Genomic DNA, 18578 nt, shown 5'->3' on the forward strand with positions numbered 1-18578 from the left:
CCAGGCATCAACCTGTAAACGATCACACACAGAACCAAGGTGAACCCTGTTTAAGATATGGTACTGACTAACACTCATGTACAGTAGCTGTGTGTGAGGGAACAAGATCAGTGACATTCTGAACCATAATGAAGGCCACAATCGTTCTGCCCATTAGACTGGCAAGGGTGAATGTAAACTTCTTGGCTTTACCTTAATAGAGAGCATTAGTGTAATAGTACTTGAAGAATTGACAGGAAGAGCAAGAAGAAATTAACTTATAAATTGGCTGTTAAGTAATTGATGATGCAGAGGGATATTAGGGTTAACGTTAATTCCTTCCTGTTGTGAATACATACAATATTTTAAGTGAGTTTTATCTGGACCATGGCAACAAATCACTGTTTCTCACTGACACTGCACACCTCCAGCATGCATTCAATATGTATATGCAAAGGCACTCTTCTCCCCCCTGCCAGTAAACCTCCGGTACTCAAAAAAACTGGACACTAGACAACTATTAATTTTCATCTAATATCAAAATAGTTGGTGCTGACTTGCAAAACCTGACAAGGAAAATTTTATAAACCAGAATTACAACTCTAGCAATGATAAACCAGGTACTCTGTGGCAGCCAGCAGTGATTTTCAATGAAGATCCAATAGCTAATATCACTGGAAGACATCCACTTAGAGAGGTCTTCAACTCACAAAGATTTATGAACAGCACTTTGCAAGAGAACTACTCCTTGCTTCTTAAATATTTTTCACTTTGTGATTAAACTTATATTGTAGAACATCCGGGGGTAGGATCCTTCCCTGTAGATAAGATGAGACATATTACTTAAAAGTTAAGCAACCAGCTATGCATTTATTCCCATTTTGGAAAGGTGAATAAAATGCAACAACACTTCCTGCTTTTACAGAACCACTTTGTAGAAAGAGTCTGAAATCGTTTTAAGTGATTACATAGGCTAAACTAGACAGATCTGTACAACATCTGTTGGCAACGAGTCCACTCTCGGAAATCATCTGTTGAACAGCTTGGAAAAAGGAGCAAGGGGAGACGCAATATGAACAGCCATTAAGCAGATGAGAATTACTTCAGTCTAATTAAGTAATCCATAATACAGCTTCAGGTCTTCTCCACATAGCTCAGGTCACCCACATAAAAGCAGCATTTCCTAACAGGAAAGGTAAGTTATATTTAGCTTTAAATGCCTGGTCTACTATCCGTTAATAAAGATTAGACTCCGGTGCCTAAAACTGGAGTTCATCATGTGCTAAGTAGAGTACTGATGTCTATTTCAATCTCCTTAAAAGTAGTGAAATTGGACAAAGGAACATTAAAAGTAGTACTAAAAAATACTGCACATGATTTTGTACACTTAAATGGGACCTGTGCAGTTCCTACCAGTGCTGGTACTGGTAACCGAGCCCACAACTGTTACAACATTGTGAAGCTAGTCAGAAGCAAGAGGGCACTTAAAAATCTGTCCCCTTGGTAGCCATCATGTAGAAACAGCAAGGGCAGTCACCGAGGGGAGGGATCTCCAACAGAGCTGAAGGGGCCATTAAGTTTGCCAACATGATTGCAAAACCCTTAATGGATGTAGGGGACCAAATAACTCACATGTAAGGAGTTACCTCCCAGCCACTGAGAGTCCGAGACTGATAAGACTTGCAGACAAGGCGCCATCTTGCATAGCAGAACATGCAGTCGAGATGCTGCAACTATTGATGAGCATGCAGTCACGACAGTGAATGTGAATTGATCTTAGAAAAAAAATGAGCCTGGTGATGTCTATGGGTAAGCCATCGAAGACAGTCTGGGGGACTCTGTTAACTTGCCTGTCTGCTTTGGGATTTTGTACACAATGAGCCCAGATTAAATGTTGCACCTGATAAGCAATCTCCTTTCTTGCCTCTCTCAATAACTTAGGATAGATCCCATCAGGGCCTGGGAACTTATCCACCTGAATGCCTTTAAGACAACCAATCCTCCTCCTTGATAAAATTGGGCTTTAAATATCAGCATACACCTCCTTAATCACACTATCCTTCACGTCCTTCTCCTTAGTGGATAATGAAGTAAAATATTATTCCGTACATTGTCCACTTCTTCTGGCTCCAGGCATGAATGGTCTCCCTGAACGGTCCTAGCCACCCTTTTGCTTTTAATGTCTGCATAAAATGCCTTGAGATTTCCTTTAATTCAGGGGTTCCCAACCTTTTCTATGCTATGGACCTGTACCATTAACCGACAGGTCCGTGGACCCCTGGTTGGGAACCCCTGCTTTAAACCTATTTGCCAAGAACATTTCATGGCCACTTTAGCCTCCATGATTCACTGTTTAAATTCTTCTCAGCTTTCTTCACATTTCTTCAGGACCCTGTCTGGTTTTAGCTCCATAAACCTTACATAAGCTTCCTTTTCTTATTTTTGACTAAATTCACATTTTCCCATTATCCAAGATTCTTAAACCTTGCCATCCTCGTCGTTCTTCCTCACAGAAACATGTTAGCCCTAAATTTTGCTCAGCTGGTCTTTAAACTGCTGCCACATGTCAAATGTGGACCTATTGAATAACAGCTGTTCCCTATCAACTCTCCCCAGTTCCTGTCACATAATGCTATAATTTGCTTTTCCCCAGTTAAATTCTCCTCTGCCTCCACCCACTCCAAGGTCTAGGCTTATCCTTACTATAACCATCTTAAGGCTTATGGTGTTAATATCACCATTTCCAAAATGTTCTCCAATTTAAACCTCAGACAGAGGAAAGATTTCCAGTGCAAAGCAGAATGGGGTGGAGCCACTTCGTCTATGCTTGGTTTCACAATTATAGAGGAGGCCACATTGTTCGCATCAAATGCAGGTGACTTGGTTGGACCTTGACCTCTCTTGGAAGTGCTACTTTGGTCTCTGGTTGGTGGTTAAGGTAACGTAGGGAAGTGTCTTAAACCTTCTACAGTTGCAGACAATAGTGCCATGGGAAGGAAGGATGAGAATGGAGGGATAAGTGACCTTGAAACATCTTTGCAGAAGAGTGGACAGAAGAGAAGATATGACTGGTGGTGGGATCATAGTAGAGCTGGTGGAGAATAATGTGTTGGGTCTAGAGGCTAGTAGGTTGAAAGGTGAGGACCAAGGAAATTCTGTTATTTTGTTCTGCCTGGGAAGGGAGGGAGGGAGGGAGGGAGAGAACAGACATGCAGGCAACAGAAGAAATGTGTATGAGGGCTCCATCAAAAATATTAGCAAAGTTACCTTTCTGGTAAAAGAGAGGAAATTTCAGAAGCTCAAGAGCAGAAGGCTTCATCTTGAAAACATGTGGGAGAAACAGAAAAACTGATGAAAAGGAATAGCACCCCTTCAGGAGGCAAAGTGGGAGGAGGTGTAGTTGAGACATATATGCGAGTCAGTGAAGTTTATAAAAGATGTCACTGGCAGATCTGTCTCTTCAGATGGAGACTGTGAGATCCTGAGAAGAAAGAGAAGTGCCAGTGATAGTCTGGGTGAATTTCAGGGTGTGGTGGAAGGGAGTGGTAAAGGTGATGGAATTGACAAATTCTGCACAACTTCAGGAAATGGTACCAATCCAATCACCAATATAGTGGAGAAAGATGTGGGAGATGGTGCCGCAATCAGCTTAGAATGAAAGGCGTCCTATCAAACAGTTTCATAACAAATAAAAAGATAAGCATAGCCAGGCCCTATGTAACGCCTCTTCGATCTGAAGAAAATATGAGGAATCAAAAGAGAATTGGTTGAAAGTAAAGACCTTGCAGATGACAGTATTGGTGGAAGGGAACTGGTTCGCTCTTTTTCAAGAAAATGGCAAATCATATAGCCTTCCTGATGAGGAATGGAAATATATGGAGATTGGACATCCATGCTAAAGATGAACCAGTTGCAGTCATAGAATTGGAAGTTAGCAAAATAGCAGAGGATATGAAATTTGTCGCGGATGAAAGCAGAAAGACAATGGACAAGAGGAGACAGGATGGAATCCAGTCAGGAGAAATTTCCTCAATGGGGAAAGACCTGGCAGAAATAAGTGGACCAAAATGGCAGCCCTGTTTATGGATCTTGGGTAAGAGATAGAAGCAGGCAGTATGAGACACAATGAGGTTGGAATCTGTGGAGGGGAGCCTCCTGCAGTGAAGAGATCTATATTAGTCTGAGAGATGGTGGAATGGGGTTATGCAAGGGAGAGGTCAGTGTATCAAAGTACAATGGCACCTCCTTTGTTTACAGGTCCCACCCTTAGCTCTTCCTTCTGCCAGCTGGTTCCCTCTGTCAATACTCCATCCTGACACTGTTCTACCCATCACCTAACTGCCTTTATCTCAACTCCCCCTTGTACAGCTATATATCCCTTTCACATCAAAAACATAAAACATAGAGCAGTACAACACAGGAACAGGCCTCTCGGCCCTCAACGCTGGGTTGAACTAATTAAGGAAATTACACCTTATCTCTTCTGTTTGCACATGATTAAAACCACTCCATTCTCTGCATATTCATGTCCCTATCTTAGAGCAATTTAAATGCTTCTATCATATTTGCCTCCACAACCACCACCCCTGGCAGCCCATTCCAAGCATCAACCGTTCAATATGTGAAAAAAAAAACTTGCCCTGCATATCTCCTTTGAACTTTCTCCCTCTCACCCTATATGCATGCTCTCTTGTATTAGACATTTTAACCGGGGGGGGGGGGGGGGTAAAAGATACCTGGAACGAGTCCTGTTGACTCGTGCAGTCACCTTCAGGTGTCTATGAATATGGACTCCAAGTTCTTATGTTGGATCTCAACTCCAAAATGTCGACTCGGATATTTTGCCTCCACAGATGCTACTTGATTCTACTTGATGCTACTGGGTTCTTCCAGCATTCTATGTTCCACGTACAGAAATCTGGTGCTCTTAATGGAAACCGGATATTTGGGGATATTATAGAATCTAAAATGACGATTCACATAGGATTACACCTTGCTACTTGAGCAAACCACAATCCCTTAGATCCTCTGTGCCCTATCAAATCTTCCCCATGACCTTGGCACCAGAAAGCAAACCTTCAGAACTTATCCTGTTTGGCAGCAACTTTAGTTACCTATTGCCAAGCTACTCAGTTTTCTTCTCATTTATAGTTCATTCGTCATGAATTCCACAAAGCTCAAATTTCTTTAAGAGTCTCACATATTGAACTTTTTCCAAAGACCATCTGAAAATTGAAGTCATTGATATCATTAGAATCCTCCTTTACTGACTTGGTCTCTTTTAAGAATTTCAAAGATTAATTAGGCAAGCCTCAAGCTTAAAAGTGCTTTCTGATGAATTAATAGGGTCCCTGCACTTTTTAGAATTTCATAATAACTACTAGTGCTTTTTCCACTTTAGGGCAACTGGTATGAAATTTCCAGGTTCTTGACTCATTTAATTGGGGATAATAGTGTTCAAGACCAATCATCTTCAAATTTTCAGAATAAATCATATACAGCTCTATAATGACGCTAACCAACGCTCTCCACATTTTTCCTTTAAGTAGGATGGAGTATAAAAGTAAGAAAAATAATTGTTACAATTTTATGAGCATTGATGGGAGATTTTGTCCTCCACATTTAATGAATGATACCCTTGCCTTGGCAGATATTTGGATTAGATTAACAACGTTAATACCTGAGGAAAAATTGAGCAGTTTGGATCTATTGTCTTCAGACTTTGAGAAAATGAGAGGTATCGTATAGAACTATCATAGTGTATTCTCCTGGGCACTGACATGGTAGATGCTGAGATTTCAAGGACAATGTTACCTTACAGAAAGAAATCTACAACTCTATTTTCAATAATGGGGTTATCTATCTAAAGTAGAGATGAGAAGGAATTTCTTCTCAGAGGATTGAGAATCTTTGAAATCTCTGATTCGGAGAGTTGCAGAATAGCTGATATTGATTTATTTGAATGCTGAAGAAACAAAGGTATATGGAATTGACATAAAAATGAAATTGAGGTAAAGATTAAATCTGCCGAGATCTTTTGAATCAATTAACTCAAGGAGCCTTATGGACTACTCCCACATTCTCAAAATTCTGTTAAAAATATTTTATGAAAATCTCAACACATGCATATGATCATCTCAGACTGTCACATTGGTTAAATTAGTGGACTAAGGCCTAATAAAAATGAGTTCAAAATGCAGCTATAATAGCTTCATATTTACATTATGCCATCAATAACAAAACCAAGATTCACTATTTCTCCTCTGCTTCAACTTCATGCAGTTTTATTTTGTTTTTCAAAATCTGGGTACCACTGACAAAAACCAATATGTATTGTTCCTTGTTAATTGTGTTTCACCTGAGTAGCTTGCCAATTCTTCTATTTCACAGAGACATTGAAGAATCAAGCATTTTAGTGGCAATGGATTCACGTACAGGTCAGACCAGGTTACAGTAGTGGATTTCTTCATCTGAAGAATTTATCTGAACCAGACACATTTTTATAAAACTTCTGCAGTTTTGTAATCATTGCTATGAATGATTACTTTTAATAATCCCAAATTTTAACCAATCTTCGGGTGTGACAGTAAGATTTGGACATAGTCCCTGCATTGTAGGTTCAGCCCTCTATATTGATAGCTTTTCAATTTAGCTGTTGCAACACCTTGTAATAAAATCTCTTGGACTACTCCTTCAAGATAAAAATATTTTCTTCTTCCATGCTAATAGAATTCAACAGATCATCTTCAGTACACAAGCAATATCCATTCATTGTGATACTTTATCCACTGCGGTTGCAAAAATCTTGAAAGAAAAATTGATTACATAGGATAGACATGTGTATGAGTAAATCCTTACTGCACGTTGAAGGTCAAGTACATCTGACTGCTTGTGCAGTCAACTGAGTATATTTGTGGTTATCTTTGACCTGCTAACTCAAAGTAAAAGTTAACCTTCATGATCCATGGCTTGAAAAAGTATTCAGCACCCACAATTATTTTCACATTTTACCGTCACATTTTCTAAATTTAAAATATATTGATATAGGAATTTTTGAGCTCATCTACAAAATATTGTGCATCATGTCAAATCAAAAGAAAAATTCCAAAACCTGTGAACAATTTACTAAAAATTAGAAAAACAAACTTGTGAGGCTGTAAAAGGTAATTACTATTGTAATTACTATCCTCAGATACAATACTACATATCTTCAAATTACCCAATTTGTTGACGTTGAAAATTGGAAGACCACTTGAATAAGATCTAACAGTATGGTGGATTTTCAACAGACCAAACCAAAATGAAGACAAGTCAGGGAAATGATAATAGAGGAAGGGTACAAGACCATCTCAAAGGCACCAAACATACCTTGCAGCTCAGGACAATCCATCGTGAAAAAGTGGAAAAATTGTTAAACCACAGTCACAGGGTCAGGCTGCCCCTCTAAACTTAGTCACCAGAGAAGAATTGCACTTGTAAGAGGGACTGCTGTGATGCCAACAGTCACTCTGACTGAGCTGCAGAAGTCAGTGGCTGCAACTGGAGATGAAGTTCATGTCTCCACAAAAAGTGTATTCATGGAGAAGTGGCAAGGAAGAAGACATGGCTAAATAAAAAAAGCACACCCATGCCTGTAAAGACATTGCAATGTGTCACTTAGAAGATACTTGTAAAGATGTGGAAGAAGGCCTTGTGGTAGGATGAGACTACAGTGAAAGTTGTTGGTCTCAACACTAAGTGGCATGTGTAGCATAAATCTAATACGGTGCATCAGTCAGGTAACATTATCCCTGCTATAAAGTATGGTGGAGGTAGCATCCTGATATGGGAAGTGCAAGTGCAAATGCTACACCTGTCCCCACACCTCCCCCCTTACCACCATTCCGGGCCCCAGACAGTCCTTCCAGGTGAGGCAACACTTCACCTGTGAGTCTGCTGGAGTCGTCTATTGCATCCAGCGCTCCCGGTGTGGCCTTCTCTACATCGGCGAGACCCGACGCAGATTGGGGGACCGCTTCGTCAAGCACCTCCGCTCCGTCCGTCACAATAGACAGGACCTCCCGGTTGCCACCCACTTCAACTCTGCCTCTCATTCCCATCTAGATATGTCCATACATGGGCTCCTCTACTGCCATGATGAGGCTAAACTCAGGTTGGAGGAGCAACACCTCATCTACTGTCTGGGTAGCCTCCAGCCTGGTGGTACGAACATTGAATTCTCCAATTTCCGGTAATTCCCTCCCCCTCCCCCCATCCTAGGTCCCTCTCTGCCCCTCTCCCCTTTCAACTTTTTGCTCCTTTATCTCTACAGTTCTTTCATGCTTATCCCCTCCCCCCTTTATCCTTCCTCTGATTGGTTTTCCACCTGGCACCTCTAGCCCTTCCCCCTCCCCTATCTCTATTACTGGGCTTCGGCCCTCTCTTCCCCCCCATTCCTGATGAAGGGTCTCGGCCCGAAACATTGGCTACTCTTTTCTCACGGATGCTGCCTGACCTGCTGAGTTCTTCCAGCGTTGTGTATGTATTCTTTGATCCACAGCATCTGCAGTTGTATTTTTGTCTTTTCTATCCTGATATGGGATGCTTTTCAACAGCAGGGACTAGAAATTTGGTCAGGATTGATTGGAAGATGAAAGCTGCTAAATATAATGAGCTCCTGCTAGAAAACTTAAACTGGAGAGGAAGTTGGTCTTTCTGCAGGAGAACAACCCAAAGCACACTGCCAGAGCAACCATGGAGTGGCTTCAAATGAAGAAAATTGATGTTCTTGAGTGGCCCAGTCAGAGTCCTGACCCTAACCTGATTGAACATCTCTGGCAAGACCTTAAGATTGCTGTCCACCTCTGCTCTCCAGATTGAGCAATTTTGCAAGGAGGAATGGGCAAATCTTGCTCTATCACATTGTGCAAAGCTAATAGAGACGTATCCAAAAAGTCTACTGGCTGTAATAGCTATGAGAGGTGGTTCAACTAGATATTGAGCAAAGTGGGATGAGTACTTTAGAACTGCTGACATTTCAGTTTCTGGAATTTTTAGTTTTTTGTGCTTTACAATTTTCCCTATTTTTTGGGTTCTACTGTTATAAAAGGAGCATGTGATTCACAAATAAAAATTCTCAGTTAAATTGTTCAAAACCCTGGTTGTAATACTCATTTATGTGAACAAAGAGTTGGGGCTTTTACAAGATACTGTAAGTACCTTCCATGATTTGGAGTGGATATTGTTTATTAAGAATAGTTAACATGACCTATCAACAAACAAACACACATTTTTAATCAATATTTCACAGCTTATTCATTCTGTTCAGTTTCAATCATCGTCATCAGGTCCCGTGTCATATGATGTAGGCGATCATTGCCCCATGACCATGATTGTACTTGGCAATTTTTTTTAATTTTTTTTTCCAGAAGAATTTTTCCATTGCTGCCTTCTGGGCAGTGTCTTTACAAGACTAGGGACCCCAGCCATTATCAATACTTTTCAATGATTGCCTGGCATCAGTGGTTGCATAACAAGGCCTCGTGATATGCACCAGCTGTTCATACGACCATCCACCACCTGCTCCCATGGCTTCACATGACCCTCCTGGGGGGTGGGGGGGGGCCTAAGCAGATGCTACACCTTGCTCAAGCATGACCTGCAGGCTAGCAGAGGGAAGGAGCCCTTTGGTAGAGACATATCTCCAGCCCTCAATTTCTATATGCATGCCATTTTTGTTCTGGTCCATCCAGTTCATTCCCAACTTATCTCTTCAAAAGATACACATCTAGTTTGGGTTTGCAACTAATATGATATGAACACAAACCTATCCAACAACTCCAGAGGCATATCTTTCTCATAGTGTTTCTAAGCATCAATACCAAAAAGAAATTTTTCCAAACTGGCCCCAGTCACATCCAATTCATTGAAGCCGACTCATTTTCACTGATTGCTATAGTGATGAATAACTGTATTCACTGTGTATTATGTTGCTCTGTCCATACAGCCCTGCCAGAGTAGTCTTTCAGGTTGAAGGCACTTTCTGCCAGAAGTATCTACTTGTGGTAGGAGGCATCGCCAGGAGTAAATGCCTTCATTTGACATTGAACTGCCTGCAGCAGTGTCAACTTGCACATTAGTGTGGCAGCTACAAATCAACATTTAAACACGGGAGGCTACCTATGTTCAACTTCATCTTTTGCAGTCCTCCAGGATGAATGACGACTTACTGCCACTCTAGATCTGTGGGTTCCAATGTGATTGACAAGGCCAACAGTAGAACCTCCAAAAATGAAGCAGGTGGCCTCTGGTAGTATGTACAGTTGGGAAGTTTGTGAGCTGAAAGTCCTAAGCCATGGAATTGAGATTCTCAGGAGTCAGTGGGAGATATTAACATTTTTCCTAAAAGGGCACTGAGAATCTCCATGAATCTCTTCCTCTGTTGTGCCTGGTAATCCCTTGCAATCAATTAACTTGCAAGAAAGTGTCTTCCTGGGGAGCCTACAGTTAGGTGTGGAGTTGGTTGAGGGGAGTGAGGCTCCCACTGCAACCCCCAGCCATTCTAACCAATTCTTGCTGAAGAACTATTGAGAGTGAGCTGACTAGCTGCATCTGGTACAGAAAATACAAAGCATCTGATCTCAACATCCTATAAAGGATTGCAAGGACCTCTGACAAGATCATCAGGGTCTCTCTCCCACCCATCTGAGATACTTATCAGGATCCCAGTGCATTCAGGGCCGTTAGCATTGACAAGGATCCCTCCCATCCCATAATCAGTTTGATCCCTCCCATCAGGCAGGAGGTACCAAAGCATTAGGACAGGTACTGTTAGGATGGGAGACAACTTCCTTTTTCAGGCTGCACTCCCTGCAACCATCCAGGTCTCACTACTAATGAAGTGCCAGTGGCATTACACTCTTTACTTCTTAACTCGTGTTGTAAATGTATCCAATGCTAAATGTCAATCTCCTGGAATATATTTTATTATTTGTTAATTTAATTGTGGTAATATGTATTGTGTGTGTGAGCTATATATGCTGTGTGGTGCACCTTGGTCCGGAGGAACATTGTTCCATTTGGCTGTATACATTTGAATGGTAATAGACTTGAACTTGAAGTGGCATTAGTTGTTCACCTGAGCTGAACATAATTCAGCCCTTATTGCTAAGAGGTTGGCCTGGGAAAGGACACTACACTGGTTCATTCATCTTTCCAGTGGACTCAGAGAATTTCACGGTCACAGCATTGATGGATACAAGGTAGCACAGAAGTGAAGCAGTTAGCGCAAAGCTTTACAGTGTCAGAGACCTGGCTTCAATATCTGCTGCTGTCTGTAAGGAGTCTGTACGTTTTTGCCGTGACTGTGTAGCTTCCCTCCTGGTGCTGTGGTTTCTTCCCACATTCCAACAACGTATGGGTTGGGGGTAGTAAGTTGTGGGCACGCAACGTTGATGTCAGAAGTGCGGCAATGCTTGTGGGGGCTGCCTCGGATTGTGTTGGTCATTGATACAAATGATGCATTTCGCTCTGTGTTTTGTTGTTTTGATATACAAGTGACAAATAAAGCTAATCTTCTTTTACATTTCCAGCACTCTGAGCAGTTCCTGCTTTTGAGCCATAGGTGCATCATTTCCTAATTCCTTACTGCAAACTCTGAACTTTTTTTCTCTCATGCAGTACTGTAATGCCACGGAAAATGTTTTTTGTTTCCTATTATAACCTGCAGATTGCTAAAATGTGGCGTTTTTGGTAAACTGACAAACTTGTGGTGAGTAATGGCTAATGCTATTTCACCATACATCTCAAACTACATCACAGCCTCAGATTTTCCTACAGCTCTGTGACTAGAGTGTGTAGCTGTACTAGTCGCTTGTGGTAGATACAATTATTTCATATTCCTGGATCTCTGTTTCATCAAAATAGGAATTTTACAAGCAAGTTCAAATGCTTAGTTTGCATGTCCAACAAGTTCAAATGAATCATTCAACTAACAAGAATATGGAGAGAATACAGTGATATCAACCACATGAAAACAGAAGGGATTAGGTTTTATTAAATCAATTTTTTGCAGCAGCATCATGGGCCAAAGGTCTGCTGCTATACTATATTCCATATAGCATATATAACTCAGTCAACTCCATCATGGGCACTAGTTTTCACAGCATCCAGGACATCTTCAAGGAGCGATGATCAAAAGGAAGCATCCATCATTAAGGACCCCATTACTCAGGTCAAGCCCTCTTCTTATGGGGAGAAGGAACACACTCAACAATTCAGAAGCATGTTCTGCCTCCCTGTCTTCAGGTTTCTGAATGGACGTTGAACCCATGAACATTAACTCACTACTTCCTTTCGCACTTCTTATTTAACTATTTATATATATTATGTATGTACTTACTGTATGTCACAGTTTTTATTATTATGTATTACACTGTACTGTTGCTACAAAAACAAATTTCACACATATGCTGGTGATATTAAACCTGATATTCTGATTCTGATACTGTTTATCAGACCACAGCCAGATCTTTCACATAAGGCACAATCTGAAAAAAGTACCAAAAGCTTTCAATGGGAAAATGTGTTTATAATGAAAGAATGCAGCCAGTAAGTATCTCACCTTGCTTCCGGCACTTTGTGCCGACCAACTGACAGTTTTTGATTAAAGGACTCCTCCAGTTCCTGCACCACTTCTTTAGACTAAACATCTTTGGAGTACTTTATTTGTGCACTTGCACTGGCCTCTCATAATATTACCTTCACCTTCAACCTCCATGATATTGGATGCTGCAATGAATATATTAATACACTCAATATATTTGATGAATGGTTCTTATGGTTGTTATAGGTCCTAAGAACCAGATACAAGCAATTGGGGACCACATTTTGTCTGAATCCTTTTCAATAGTGTCACAGTTAAACTTGGCACCTGTGAACCCTGTATTAAAATTAACACTGCTGTGCCAATGTGGTTTCCTGCAGCTTGCACTCTCATTGATACATGCAAAGGTCTTAAACAAATAAAGATTCCAGTAAGTGGATGTATGAAACAATACAAAGAGAAAAGCAAGTTTCGATGTAAGAAACTGTCTAAAACTTATCAAGCAGAAGTCCTCAGTGTCCTTTAGTAAACTGGAACAAAAACTACTGAGATCATCTTTGCCACTGATCTTAAGATTTTTAGAAAATTGGCAGGTACATTTGGTTTATGTACACAGAGGTACATTTGGTTTATTTGCAAATTGATTTTTTTCCAAGCGGTTTGTTACAGTCAGTGTCACTGTAACAAAGCAGGCCTGCCTGTCCAACAGAATCACTGTATGGCCTTACGAACGCATTATCACAGTAGCTGAGGAATTTTAGTTCAAAGCAATTAAAGAAACACAGAATAAGAAGTGGTGGCCATGACTTCAACAATGGTGGCTACAAGCTTGGTGATTTGTTTTAGAAACCTGACTGACCCAAGTGTAGTACAATGAAGGATGGGCTAAACTGGAGGGGCACCAATATCATTGCAGGAAGAGTTTAAACTAGTGTGATAGACCGGTGCTAAGCAGAACCATTGGGTCTGCAATTGGAAAGAGTGAGGTTTGGTCAAATATGATTGGATAGCAGGGCCAGAGCACAATGGGACTGAAGGGCTGAAGTGAATTTATTTGTGCATGGGATATTATCAATATGTTGGATGAAATTGGGGTTTGGATTAGTACATGGAACTACAATATCATAGCCAAGATAAAGACTTGGTTGAGAGAAGGGCAAGACTTAACATTCCACGATTCCGATGTTTCAGATGCAATAGAGAAGCGTGAAGGAGGTGGGGGGAGTTGCATTATTGATCATAGAGAATGACACCACGGCATTCAGAGAGGATATCCTGGTGGACTCCCCTGATGAGGAATTCAAAAAATACAAAGCCACGATCCCTATGATGGGTCTATGACAGGCCTCCCAATGGCCATTAGGGGACAGAGGAATAGATACCTAGGCAGACTATGGAAATATGTAAAAGTGAGAGGATAGCTGTAGGGAACAACTTTAATTTCTGCAATATTAACTGGGAGTTGAGTATTGTCAAAGTCTCAAATGGGGCAAAAATCATTAGGTGCAGCCAGGAGGGTTTCTTGACACAGTACATCAATATTCCAACCATAGAAAGGACCATTGTGGACCTTATATTGGGAAACTAGCCTGACCGTGTGATTGGTATTGGTAGAGATATTGATATTGGTTTATTATTGTCATGTGTACCAAGTGTAAAGCTTGACCTGCAAGCTGTTGATACAGATCAAATCATTATACAGTGCACTGAACTAGAATAAGGTAAAACAATAAAAATGCAGAATAAAGTTGTGGGAATGGGATCCGTTCTCCAGGTCTCACGAATGGTCGCTATTTGATATGCCAAGGACACGGCCTAGAAAACTAGCATGCTTTCAGAGTCCCAGGGTTTCATGGCTCTAGAGGCAGACAGACTCGAGGTTGGTGCCGCCACAGGAAACTGGTGTGTCGTGGGAGACGGAAGATCAAAAGCAGCAAGCCGGCTGCTGGCTGTGCGTGTCCAGAGTCCCAAGTTCTGTGGGCACAGAGCTCGGAAGAAGCGATGCAATAGACTTTCAGCATCGTAAAACAGCGAGGACTTTGGGGTTCTAACATTTAACTGCCATTCATTCTGTGGGGCACTCCTCTGCTTTTTCGCAGATGTTTGCGAAGAAAAAGAATTTCAGGATGGATACATTCCTCTGACATTAAATGTACCTTTGAAACCTTTAAAGTGTAAAAGGTACTGAAATGTGCAGTGCAGGTAAATGGTACAGTGCAAGATTATAACAAAGTACATTGTGAAGTCAAGAGCCCACCTAATCATACAAGAGGCTGATAACAGTGTCTCTGAGTTTGATGGTACATACTTTCAGGCTTTTCCATCTTCTGCTTGATAGGAGAGGGAAGAAGAGAGAATGTCCATCATAGGGTTTTTGATTACGCCAGCTGCTTTACTGAGGCAGGAAGAAATATAGACATAGAGGAGTCCATAGAGGGGTGGCTGTTTCCAAAGATGGGAAAGAATTTCAGGAATGATCATCATAACTACATAAGTTTTCATAAGGTTACAGTTGGTATTAGAGTGGACCTCAGCACAAGGTTCTAAATTGGGGAAAGGCTAATTACAATAGTATTAAGCAGGAGCTGTGGAAAATATATGGAGAGCTGTTATTCAATAGGCCCATTCACGAGATGTGGGAGCCATTTAAAGGCAATCTGATCAAAATTCAGGATCGGCATGTTCCAATGAGGAAAACAGATACGGATGGCAAACTTGGATGATGATAAGTATTGTAGATTTAATCAAAAGGGAAAAAAAAGCATATGTAACTGCAAACTTCTCACTTATATAACTTGGCTTAATAGCTAACTCTGCTAACAGCCACGTGACTCAGAGGTGAGAAGGCCACCTTTCATAAGCAATATACATCTAGGGTCTGTATGATTTGGGGTTCAACCAAACAGGAAAATTAGGATGTTTCGATTAAGGAACATTGATTGTAGTGAATGTTGTGTAAATACTGGTCCATATAAAATTATTGGTCATCAGGAAATGACAGATTGTACACTAGCGTTTATTTACCAATTTTCAACTTTAACAAACAGCTAACAGGAAAAGAAAATAAAAATAGAAGGGTCCATTACACGCTGGAACTCATTTCTGAAGGAGTTGGGTGCATCACTGTACTCATGTGCTAAACCCACATTCTGCACGAATGACACCAGCCACATTTGAACTTCCCTTGAACACTATCTCAAATGAACTGGTTAACTCAGGGGTAGTGACACTTCCTCCTTAGAACCATTTGTCTGCCAAAGCACTTATTACAATGAGGTCTCGTCTTCAAACAGCATTCCGTGGGCATCTTCCCTTGTGTTCCGCTCCCACCAAAAGACCCCAAACCAGCCTACTGTCCTTCAGACATCTCATCCCGCCACTCTCCACAATGCTCCATGACAGAAAGTTACAACACGTATCAAGACAATCCCGACTGGCTGACACAACATTCCTAAGTTGGACAACATGGCTTCTCATCTTTAGCCAAAGCCAAAACACTCTTACATGCAGGCCACACTGCATTTTGCAGAAAACTGCTAAAATAAAAATACCTCATAACATAGCAACAGAAATCTTAACCATGGCATTACATAACATAAAGGAAGCTGAATTCAAATCAGAACTCTGGAATATAAAGGAAGCAGCGCAGAAATCTTAAACAGGGAATCACAACAGCTTAGAAAAAGCCCATGAAATGCCTTTGTCAAGTAAGATCAAAGAGAATTCCAAGGTATTCTACAGAAGAGGGGGCCTCACTAAAAGGAGGCTCCTTTACATGGTGTCAAAGTAATTGGATACTGTGCATGGTATTCACCAAGGAGAAGAACATGAAGGATAGTGAAAGCAGGAACTGGACTGCTGCTATTCAAGGGTCTGTTGAAATTAAGGAGGTGGCACCATTTGGTCTCTTGAAGAACACTTAGGTGTGTACAAGCCCCCACAGTCTGACGTGATCCATTCCAGGTTACTGAAAGAGGCAGGAGAGGGGATTGCTGGTGCTTTGACCAGAGATTTGTGTATCCTTTTTTGGCCACAGCCAAGGCCCAAGACAGATGGAGAATAGCCAATGTCGCTCTTCTGTTTTAGAAGGGTAGTAGAGGCAAACCATGAAATTATAGAAAGTTGATCCATAGATCAGCGATAAGAAATTATTGGAGAAGATTCTCAAGGATAGGACTTATTTGGGAAAGCCTACACAGATACCCTACACGGAATTCAGTAACTCTTTCAAAAAGATCCCTCATAATAAGCTGATCCAGATGATTAAGGCACATTGAGACCTGGTAAAATAGACTCAAAGTTAGCTGGCCATAGAAGTCAATGGCGGTAGAAGGGTGCAAATGTGACTGGTGGTCTGTGACCAGTGATATTCTATGACTATTGGTGCTGGAGTCTCGGTTGTTTGGGGTAAACAATTTGAACAAAAACGTAGGAGAGCTAATTAACAAGTTTGCAAATAACATTAAAAATGGTGGCGTTAATGTCAGTGAGGTAGGTTATGAAAGGATTCAGACAAATACCAACCAGTTAGAAATTTCTGTCAGGAAAAAAAATGTAGCTAGAGTTAAATCTGAACAAATGCGAAGTAATGCACCTTGGGAAGTCAAGTGCAAGGGAAAAGCACAAAGTAAATTGCAGAACCCTTAGCAGCACTGAAATACAGAGGAATCTAGGAGTGGAAGTCCACTGCTCCTTGAAAGTTTCCACAGAACCAGACAGGATGGTAAAGAAAGTTTATGGCACACTTGCCTTCATCAGTTAGAGTTGTAAGTATGAACGTCAGGAAGTCATGTTGCAACTCTTTAAAATTTTGGTTGGTTTCATTTGGTAGTCCAAATGAAGCCCAACCAAACACCCCACATCCTTCCTGTGATGTCGCCCAGTTCTTGCCGTGACATTATAGAAAGCACGTGGAAGGTTAGCAGAAGTGTTTCACCTGGATTAGAGAGTCTAGACATAAGGAGAGGTTGGGCAAAAAATAGATTGTTTTCTCTGGAGCATTCAAAGCTTAGGGCAACCTGACAGATGTCTATAACATTATGAGAGATACAGACAGGAGAAATAGTTATCAGGATGGAAATGTGAAATACTAAAGGGCAGTGGCTTAAAGTGAGAGGGGCAAAGTATAAAGCAGATTTCTGAGGTGTTTATTTTTACATAAAGAACAGTAAGTGCCTGGAATGCCTTGCCAGGGGTGTGTTGGAAGCTGATACGACAGTAAAGTACAAGAGGCTTTTAGGAAAGCACATGACCGTTTGCAGGCAGATTGGATTAGTTTGGATTGGCATTATGGTTGGCACAGACATCATGGGCCGAGGGGCCCATTCCTGAGCTACACTGTTCAATGTTCTATGTGAGAAAATCTATGAATATTTGCACAGAGAGGAAGCATAGAAGGATAAGACTTTTTTTTAAATGTGAGAAACTTGTAAATATTGATGTGCACAGGATTCTGGATGTGATGAATCACAAAATGCACAAACAGCTTATGTGCTAGTACAGTGAGCAATTAGAAATGCAAATAATTGAGATGGCCTTTATTGCAAAGCAGTAGTAGACGAAAAGGAGTACAGAGTTTTGGTGACACTGTGCACAAAATACTTAGTCCAGCTTACATCTTCACACTCCAAAAAAAGAGACCAACTACCCAAGAAGCAATGAGGCATGGATACGCTGGATTGATTCTTGGAAAGAGGACGTAATACTGTGAGGGGAGATTCGCAGTGACAGTTCACACTCACTGAAAGAATGAAAGAAATATGCAAAATTCCTGAACAGATGAACAAACTTTCTAGAGCCTAGTAAATCTGGGTCAATGGAAAGAGGAGGTACAATCTTAGGAGAATGAGATGACTATGTCAGATGGAGCGGAGGAGGGTTTACTCTGAGGGTTGTGATCTTTTGAATATTTTACTTCAATAAGTTGCAAGTTCTTACTTTTTGAGCTTATGTATGATAACATCATTTGGAATTTGGACACTAAGATACTTAAGAGAGAACTGGGATGGGGCAAGAA

The 18578-nt window shown here is 41.0% G+C and overlaps 1 protein-coding gene and 1 non-coding gene across 7 annotated transcripts in view; one reads left to right on the forward strand and one right to left on the reverse strand.

Moving 5' to 3' along the window:
- The window catches only part of gtdc1 (glycosyltransferase-like domain containing 1), a 354581-nt gene that overhangs the window by 153742 nt on the left and 182261 nt on the right, over positions 1 to 18578 (reverse strand). The gene's annotated exons all lie outside the window — the stretch shown is intronic.
- On the forward strand, positions 17350 to 17409 carry LOC140722433 (U7 small nuclear RNA). Its single transcript, XR_012097614.1, has one exon. It is a non-coding gene; the product is annotated as a U7 small nuclear RNA (small nuclear RNA).

The sequence above is a fragment of the Hemitrygon akajei genome, chromosome 2 (genome assembly GCF_048418815.1).
Source record: "Hemitrygon akajei chromosome 2, sHemAka1.3, whole genome shotgun sequence".
Classification (NCBI taxonomy): Eukaryota; Metazoa; Chordata; class Chondrichthyes; order Myliobatiformes; family Dasyatidae; genus Hemitrygon; species Hemitrygon akajei.